The sequence below is a fragment of the Sapajus apella genome, unplaced genomic scaffold (assembly GCF_009761245.1).
Source record: "Sapajus apella isolate SASKATOON/1434 unplaced genomic scaffold, GSC_monkey_1.0 scaffold477, whole genome shotgun sequence".
NCBI lineage: Eukaryota > Metazoa > Chordata > Mammalia > Primates > Cebidae > Sapajus > Sapajus apella.
Window position 1 is genome coordinate 1 of NW_022437413.1, and position 10,310 is coordinate 10,310.

The following is a 10,310-nucleotide window of genomic DNA, read 5'->3' on the forward strand; positions in this document are numbered from 1 at the left end:
GGGACAGCAGATGATGAATTTGTCGACTCAGCTTGATTACAACTCCAGAAATGCTTCCTACGGGTTGCCAGCCAATAATCAAATCTCCATCAGATCATGAAAATCTTTCATCTTTTACAAACGTATCTTCTGCTCTTGTCCTTAAGTTAGTGGTAAGAAGCTATCATCTCCTGTGACTATAATGTCAGTCTGTTCTTAGAGGCAGAGCAATCAATCAGGAAATGATGAGGAATTAATGAGAACTCTATGTGAAGTTGTGTATGTATTACTGATTAGCCCCTAGGAATAAACATTTTAAAAATGAAGTAGTTGATTAACAGAGCCTGCACATTTTAAAGTCTTTTAGCACATATTGTAAAATTGAGTTCAAGGATATGCCATCAGAAGTGTGTGGGAATATCCTTTCCCCCCAACCTCATTAAATCTAAGCATTGCCATTTCTCCTGATTTTTACTAATATGAAGTGTGAAATGGCATGTTGTCTAATTTGCAATGTTTTATTGGACATTTTTCCATATGTTTATTGCCCATTAATGTTTATTCTTTCTTGTTCATGTGTTCAGCCTATTGCTCTTTGGAGGTTAATTTTTTTCTTATTGCTTTATAAAACATCATTGTAGCATAGATGAATTAATCCTTTTTTTTTTTTTTCCTTTGAGATAGAGTCTCCGTCTGTAGGCCAGGCTGGAGAGCAGTAGCACAATCTCGGCTCACTGCAACCTCTGCCTCTCCAGTTCAAGCAATTCTCCTGCCTCAGCCTCCTGAGTAGCTGGGATAACAGGCAGCCACCACCAGGTCCGGCTAATTTTTGTATTTTTAGTAGAGATGGGGTTTCACCATGTTGGCCAGGCTGGTCTCGAACTTCTGACCTCAGTTGATCCTCCTGCCTTGGCTTCCCAAAGTTCTGGGATTACAGGCATGAACCACCGCACCCAGCCGTTGCATTAACTCTTGATCACACATACAACAGCTGTTTGAGGTTTTTTGTTTGTTTGTTTTATCCAGTATCTTATGTCACTTTTAAGGTTTATCATTCTGTTTTTAAGAATTGCCTCAAAAGCAATGAGCAACCATTTGTCCTATCCAATATACATGTACTGAATGCCAACCATATGCCAGGTTCTGTGCCAGGCATTGGAGGTAGGAGAAGAAAAAAGCTCAAATCACTGCACTCTAAGAGATCATAGTCCAGTGAGGCTAGTGAAGAACAGTCATAAAAACCAGTGCTATCAACACAGCGCAATTGTTACGGCCAAGGGAAGTACTAGGGGCTGTAGGAGTAGAATGAGGGCATCCTAACCTAGTTCAGAGAGGAGGAGGGGAATGAGGGAAGGTTTAGACAGAGCAAGGAGGGCATCCTGGGAACATGAAAGAGTGTAGGAAGAGGGAAGATCCCAAGGCATCGAAGAGGCTCAGTCTTTTCAAAGATTCCAAATAGTTCAGTGACTAAAGTACATGATATAGAGGGTTGGGAGAGGCTCATTCAAGGGGAGAGATTTGACAGTAATGAAGTTGGACACACAGGCTGGAACCAGATCATCAAGGTCCTTGGTTGTCAGCATAATGAAACTGAATGTCAACCCGAGAACCATGGGCTGCTACTGGGGGTTCTGGGTTCAGAAGAGACCTGCTTAGAGTTAGGTATATGTGTAAAGGCATAGACTAAAAGCAAGAATCCAGTAAGCTGGGTAAATGAACAAGACAGGAAGGAAACTTGGTTTCCAATAGGGCAAGCTACTCAGTCTTCTCTGGGAGGCTGCTGGGACAGGATGGTATCGGGCCTCGGCATGATAAGCCCTTTCTGGAAAGATCAGCTCCTGTTACTGATATCCTGGAGTCGCGTTCAAAGGCACAAGAGAAGCTTTCATTGCCACAGCCTCCCATCTCAGCTTTGGCCAGCCAGGGACACTGCAGCCCTGATTCCTGGGATTTACCTAACCTGTAAAGGCAGGAAAGAGGGGTGGCAAGGAAGCCGAGGCCCATAAATTTGCTGACTTCAATTCACCAGGCTCTCACCAAGAACCCTCTGTATACAAAGCAACAGAGAGGAATGAGGTACCGTTCCCATATTTGGTGATGTGATGCAGGGATAAGAAAATCATAAAACATAAGATAAAAAGCTGGCCTAAGCCTGATACCACATAATAGTAACTATACAACTAGAGTCTAAGAATTAGGAAAAGCTTCAAGGGGCTTTCAGGAACTGGCCCTAAAAGGCTGGGTGAAGTTTCAATTGTAAGAAAAATGGGAGAGAGAATTAGAAATTTTGGGCAAAGGATGTGACTTTTCAGCTCAAAGGAAGGCATTTTGAATAAAGTTTTCAGAAATAAGGCTAGAGAAAGAAGTGGAGCCCCATCTTGGGTTTTGTTCTCCAGATAGTGGAGAGTCAGTGACAATACTGATCTAGGAAGCACTAGGGAGAGAAGCATTCTGGGAGAATAACTTCAGAGTCATATTTACATAGACTGGAAACCAAGCCATTAGTGAAGAGACCACTGCATTTCTCAGGCTGCTCTGGGTGGTGGCAGTGAGAAATGAGGGAAGGCATGGATTGCAGGGACACGACAGAGGTCAAGGACCTCAGAGATCAAGGTGTGGTTTAGAGTGATGATCTTTTACAGAGTCAGCTTAGGGAATTAACAAGAAGCTGCTGGTATCCAAGACCAGACTGTTGAGTCTTCAAACCACAGGATATCTGAACTGGCAGAGGCCTTAAAGTTCATGATTTAAGTGGAAGAGACACAATCCCCACCTATAGGAGGAATGTGAAAACTTGAATCTAGGTGGGCTCTGCAACCGTAAAATCGCAAATCTGCAATTTAGTCCACTTTCTTTTCCAGCTTTACTTCTGAATGTTTTATTCAAAATACCCTCCCTTGAGCTGAAACATCACCCAGGCTTTGAGGGCCAGCTCTCAGATTCAAGGCAGTGACACTGCACTTCAGGCAGCATCAGCTGGGGAAGCTCAACTGGGACAGAAGGATCCACTTCCAAGATGGCTCACTCCTGTGAGTGATGGCAAGCTGGGGCTGGCTGTCAGCTGGGAACTCATCTGGGGCAGTCGGTAGATTACCAATAGTGTATGGTGACACTGTGCCAGTTTCTGAATCCTGGCCTTGAGACACTGACATCTTCCATTTCTCTTCTCTTGGAAAATGTACTCTTAGAACACAGCTGCCATACTGTGGGGAAGCCCAAGCAGCCCTGTGATGAAGTTGACATGAAGAAGTATCACGCCCCTGACTGATTTTTTTTTTTTTAAGCAAAAACCAGTGGAGGCTCAAATGTGGATGTCTAGCTCTAGTTGGCTACCTCTACTGGATGACTGTTCCCTTTAACTATTGCTATGTGACAGGCTACTTGAAAATTTAGCAGCTGCTGGGCACAGCGTCTCATGTCTATAATTCCAGCACTTTGGGAGGGTGAAGTGGGAGGATTGCTTGAGCCTAGGAGCTCAAGACCAGACTGGGCAACATGGTGAGACCCTATCTCAAAAAAAATTTTTTAATTAGCTGGGTGTGATGGCATGTGCCTGTAGTCCCATCTACTCGGGAGGCTGAGGTGGGAGGATCCCGTGAGCCCAGGAAATTGAGCTGCAGTGAGCTGTGATAGTACTACTGCACTCCAGCCTGGGTGACAGAGAAGAGAGAGAGAGAGAGATAGAGACAGAGAGAGAGAAGGGAGGGAGAGAGGAAGGGAGAGAGGAAGGCGGGAGAGAAGAAGGACAGAAGGAAGGAAGGAAGGAAAGAAGGAAGGAAGGAAGGAAGGAAGGAAGGAAGGAAGGAAGGAAGGAAAGAAGGAAGGAAATGTAGCAGCTGCAAACAATAATTTTAACAGTCCTTGCCATGGTCAGGAAAAAAAAATAACACAAATAAAAATTTAAAAAATTTAAAAAACCTCAACAGCAATCATTTACTTTGCCCATGAACTGCCTGTTTCTATTGACTGGAACACAGCAGTGCCCACTTGCTCATGTACTGTCTGGCTGCTTTCGGGCAGCAGCGGTGGAGTTAAATGTTTGTGACTGAGACCATATGGCCCACAAAGCTTAACATATTCACTATCCAGCAATTTAGAGGTTGAAGGAGAGAAGAAAACACTCGCTCAAAGGCTGCACACAAGTCTACACATGAATCCAGACAAAAACTCAGGACTCTCTCATCCCGGTCTTGTGCTATTTACTCCCTTCTGCTAAGACTTATTAAGCACATCTATAAAGCTACAAGTTTAAAAGACATGCAGATAAAGAAACGGCCACCTAGAAAAATCTATAATAGGCTGGGCGCAGTGGCTCATGCCTGTAATCCCAGCGCTTTGAGAGGCCGAGGCAGGTGGATCACTTGAGGTCAAGAGTTTGAGGCCAGCCTGGCCAACATGGCGAAACCCTGTCTCTACTAAAAAAAATACAAAAATTAGCTGGGCATGGTTGCAGGCGCCTGTAATTTCAGCTACTCAGGAGGCTGAGGCAGGAGAATCACTTGAACCCAGGAGGCGGAAGTTGCAGCGAGCCGAGATCGTGCCACTGCACTCCAATCTAGGTGACATAGTGAGACTCCTTCTAAAAAATAAAGAAAAAAAGAAAAATCTATAATAGAAGTGAGCACAGCACATGACTAAGAACAAGTGCTTTTCACTCCTGCTGCAGTGGCTGGGAAGAGCTCTTGCGTGCCTTCCCAGAATCTGGCCTCCTTCTAATAACAGCATCCTAATTCTCCCGAAGAAGCCACTCCATCCTGTCAGTTTCTGCAGCTTGAGTGAGGCAGACCTCACCATTCGGCTCCAGCCCTGGTCACTGTGCTCTGTTCAGGGATGTCCAGATGACACAAGCCTGCCCTTAAGAGTCCACCCTCAGACTCTGGCTGGCTCTTCTGAGACAAAAAAGAATTCTTTCCCTGCAGTGGCCAAGCTGGTGGACCGTCAGCCTGCAGCCATTAGTGGCCACCTCTGTCGCCACATTGAGAGGGCCAGGCCAAGTTCTCCCAGAGGAAAGCAGAACCAGGAGCTACAGAGAGACTCCGTGTGACACAGAGTCAGTCTGAACTCTTCCATTACGTGAGGAAATCTCTTCTTCTTAAACTTCTGAGAGTTGGCACTCTTGTCATTATAACTCAAAAATTCCAACCAACATTGTTCTGTTCCTAGCAACCACCACCCAACTCAACTTGTGAATCTTTTTCTCTTCCAACCCCATTCTCAGATGCCTGCTTTCTGCAACAGCATCCTCCATCTAGGAATGCAAATTTCAAAAACCAATCATGCCCGAGGCACGCCTGAGAGGAGTGGAGCCAAGTCTGATAATGAATTTGTGTACGCTGTGTGAGCCATTGTGCAGCTATTCAAAACCCATTCAATGTTTTTCTCTAGCGATCATAAGTACACTATTGTCAGTATTGTCTCTGTCACCAGCTAAATGATGGAGATATTTCCACTCAGGATCTTGATAGACTTGTGGCTCTGCAATCTCTGCCTCCTGGGTTCAAGATTCTCCTGCCTCAGCCACCCAAGTAGCTAGGACTACAGGTGCCCACAACCATGCCAGGCTAGTTTTTGTATTTTTAGTAGAGATGGGGTTTCACCATGTTGACCACGCTGGTCTTAAACTTCTGACCTCAGGTGATCTACCCACTTTGGCCTTCCAAAGTGCTGGGATTACAGGCATGAGCAACCGTGCCTGGCTCCATTCCCCTTTTTGAGTGTTTCCAACCCCAGTTTTGGCCAAAGAGACCTAAGGGAAGTCAGTCTGGGACCCTCAATTCCTAGAAAAAACACAGAGCCTCAGAAAAAAAGGCTTTTGGTCTGGATTACAGGTGGCTCTGGTGAAACCCCATCTCTACAAAAGAGGAAGAAGAAGAGGAAGGAGGAGGAGGAAAAGGAGGAGAAGGATAGCGGAAGAAGAAGGAGAAAGTGGAGGAGGATGAGGGGAGGGGAGGAAGAAGAAGAAGAAGGAGGAGACGGAGGGGGGGAGAAAAGGAGGAGGAGGAGGGTAGGGGAGGAAGAAGAAGGAGAAAAGAGACTGGGATCTTGATCTCAGTGATCAGCACCTCTGAGCGGCCCTGCATCCTCTGGCTCCTAGTCTTCTAGGAAAGATAATAAGGTCTATTTCATTTAAGCCACTATTGGATGGGTTTTGTAACTTTTAGCCAAAACCATTGGTCACTGATGCAAATGAACAGTCCCAGAAGTAGGGGGTATGCACAAAGGACTGATGGGTTTCTAAGCAGCAGGACCCTTGTGGCAGACACGTCAATCAAGTGACCTATCTTATAGTACTCCCTTCTCAGACACGTGTATTTTCTTTTTTTTTTTTTTTGAGACGGAGTTTCACTTGTTACCCAGGCTGGAGTGCAATGACACGATCTCAGCTCACCGCAACCTCCGTCTCCTGAGTTCAGGCAATTCTCCTGCCTCAACCTCCTGAGTAGCTGGGATTATAGGCACACGCCACCATGCCCAGCTAATGTTTTGTATTTTTTTAGTAGAGACGGGGTTTCACCATGTTGACCAGGATGGTCTCGATCTCTTGACCTCGTGATCCACCCGCCTCGGCCTCCCAAAGTGCTGGGATTACAGGCTTGAGCCACCGCGCCCGGCTTAGACACGTGTATTTTCACAATTCTGAGAAGAAATGAAATTGATCCACACCCTTCCCAAAAAACATTAAAGGTCATTGGCCGGTGGTTGTATAGGTCATTGTACAATGTTCATGCAAGGGTGCCCCTTTGTCTTTTCCCTAAGGCCAAGACAGACACAGGGTCCAAACTGGGCTGTCTGCAAGAAAGGACACTGGTATTTTGTTCCACTGTTGAATATCTGTCTAGCCAGCTGATTTGCAAAACTTCTCATCTACTACTTGAGCTGGGGAGAATATGAAATGGCATGGCAGAGGGTTATCAGGTATGGAGGGTGTCAAAAAGGTCACCTTGAATTCTTACTTCCTAGGAATTAAAGAAAACAAACTCCGCACCTTCACATAAAATACACTGTAAATGGTGCCTGAGGAGGTGGGCAACATGGTGGTCCTGATGCACCTCAAGGGAGGAGGTGGGGGCCCACGACCCAGTATCACCACCTGTAACATTGAGGGGAATGGTCATACTCAGTCCGGCATCTGCTACTAAGATCTGTCCCCAGATCATTTGTCTTCTAGAGAGGATCATACTTAAAACCTGGAGGACTATCTCTGATTCCCATGACACCAACTAGGTATATAATGATCCAATTCTATTCGGACACTAACTAACCAGAGTTAGTGTCAGACTCCATAGGTTTAAGGGCTCAGTCCCACAAAACAGCCCTCACTTGGGATGCCAGCCATGTGTCCTGGGTTTCTGGGCTACCTGCACTTTCATTCAACTTGGCTACAAATTCAGGAATCCCCATGGCCCATGCCTGCTTCAGGTACAATAATTTGCTAGAATGACTCACAGAGCTCAGGGAAATACTACACTAACACTTTATCATAAAGGAAAGGAGTAAACAGCTAGGTGAAGAGGTGCATAGGGTAAAGGCTGGAAGGGTCCCGAGTTCAGGAGCCTCTGCCCCTGTGGAGTCAGCGTGCACCATCCTCCTCATGCATGAACGTGCTCATCAACTCAGAAGCTCCCAAACCCTTCTGTTTCCTTTGGGGGATTTTATGGCAATTTAATTACATAGCCATGGTTGATTGAATCATGTTGATTTAGATCATGGCTGATTAAATTCAGCCATTGGTGACTGAATTTAAACTCCTGCCCCTGTCCCCTCCCCAGTGGGACTGAATGTTCCAGCCCTGTAATCACATGATTGATTCCTCTGATGACCAACCCCATCCTGAAGTCATCTAGTGCCCAACAAGAGTGACCTTATTCACATATACTTTCATATATGGCTGAAGACAGACAAGGACTCAAAGGCTCCTTTGAGTAATAAAAGACACTCCTGCCGGGCGCGGTGGCTCAAGCCTGTAATCCCAGCACTGTGGGAGGCTGAGGCGGGTGGATCACGAGGTCAAGAGATCGAGACCATCCTGGTCAACATGGTGAAACCCCGTCTCTACTAAAAATACAAAAAATTAGTTGGGCATGGTGGCGTGTGCCTGTAATCCCAGCGACTCAGGAGGCTGGGGCAGGAGAATTGCCTGAACCCAGGAGGCGGAGGTTGCGGTGAGCCGAGATCGCGCCATTGCACTCCAGCCTGGGTAACAAGAGCGAAACTCCATCTCAAAAAAAAAAAAAAAAAAAAAAAGACACTCCTTTCACTCAAAAAATTCCAAGGGATTTAGGAGCTCCTTGTCAAAAACCAGGGACCAGACAAGGACCATATATATATTACATTATACCACGTGGATTATAGTAATTGGTGTTTCACCAATTATTGATTAAGAAGTCTTAACTTTTTGGAGTATAAATAGGGTTACCAGGACCCTTTTGAGGAAGAAAAAGAATGCATAAACCAGGACTGTCCTGGGCAAATTAGAATGTGTGGTCCACTTAATATAGAAATTTATCGCTCTCTTTCAGTAGGTACACTAACTAACACATACCTTCCCTGTTTCCCTGCCCCCCAACTCCCCACTTTGCCCTTCCCATTGAGTAATAAGTCCCATGATGTCATCTTGGTGAGGTTCCTTAATTTACCTTCACTTTTCTACAAAGGTATACAATTAAGGTACCACAGCATACTCAACTGCAAAGGTGCAGGGACAGATGGAGAAATGAATCCCTTAACTCTCAGAGTAGTGTGGGTGGGCCCTGGGGCTGTCAGAGCCCTTGGCCAGTTGCCTTGGCCCATGAGTGGTCAATAAATGTCATCTTTTCTTTGAGATTTGGAAGCACTGTTTTAGGCTGTTAGTAAAATCTTGTTTTGACATTTAGGATACAATTTTGTTTGTTCAATTATTTCACTTCAATTCCAAATGCAACTAAAACCCTTTTTCTCCTCTTTTGTGTGTTATGAGTTAGTAACAGGCGCTCCCTCTGGGTGGACAGAGAATGTGATGGCTTTGGCAGGCAGAGTAAGCATTGGATCTCAGCCCCGTCTACATCTCAGCTGGGAACCCATGTGCTGGACATAAAACATTCATGGTCCAATGGGCATACTCCACAGAATACACACCATAGAAGATGCCATGTAACCATTGTCCCCTGGAGTTGTGCAGTGCCATTGCCCTGGGCTGCTTCCTCTCGCAAGAATTGACTGTGCTGCAAATACAGTCAGTTTCACTATAAAATGATGTACGTGTTCCTAAAAATCACTGTGCTATGTAAAACTGTGCGATTAAAAATCATAGGGCAGGTCTGGTGTAGTGGCTCATACCTGTCATCCTAGCACTTTGGGAGGCTGAGGCAGGTGGATCAGCTGAGGTCAGCAGTTCAAGACCAGCCTGGCCAACATGGCAAAACCCCATCTCTGCTAAAAATACCAAAATTAACCTGGCATTGTGGTGCATACCTTTAGTCCCAGCTACTCGGGAGGCTAAGGCACAGGAATCTCTTGAACCCAGGAGGTGGAGGCTGCAGTGAGCTGATATCATGCTACTACACTCCAGCCTAGGCAACAGAACAAGACTCTGTCTCAAAAGAAAAAAAAATCACAGGGCTTATGGAAAAATGGAGTCAAGACATACTCAAAAACATTATCAATGACACATTACAAAAAAGATAGGAAACTAATAAAAATGGTAGCACAGTCTCAAACATGTTAGATGGTTAAGAAAGACATAAACACCATGCTATTGTTTGGATGTGTCCCCCAAACTTCATGTGTTGGAAACCGAATCCCCAATGCAACAATGTTGAGAGGTGGACCTTTAAGAGGTGATTAGGTCATGAGGGCCCTGTCCTAATGAATAGATTGATGCCGTTATCATGGGTTGGGTTAGTTATTGTGGGAGTGGGTTCCTGATAAAAAGGATGAGTTCAGCATCCTTCGCTTCTCTCTCTTTTTCACTCATGTGCTCTCTTGCCCCTCAGCATTTCACCATGGCATGATGCTGCATGAAGGCGCTTGCTAGAAGCCAGTGCCATGCTCTTGGACTTCCCAGCCTCCAGAACCATGAGCCAAATAAATTTCTGTTCGTTGTAAATTACCCAGTTGGTGGTATTCTGTTGTAGCAACACAAAATGGACTAAGACACACTACAATAAATATGGCAGTTTATCTTGAATAAAACCTGAAGTTTAAAGTTGAGGAACAGTGACAGCTTGTGAGATACCATGCGGGGTAGAAGTGTTACCAGAAAGGAGTCCCAATCCAGACCCCAAGAGAGGGTTGTTGGACCTTGTACAAGAATTTGAGGTGGCCGGCGCAGTGGCTCATGCCTGTAATCCCAG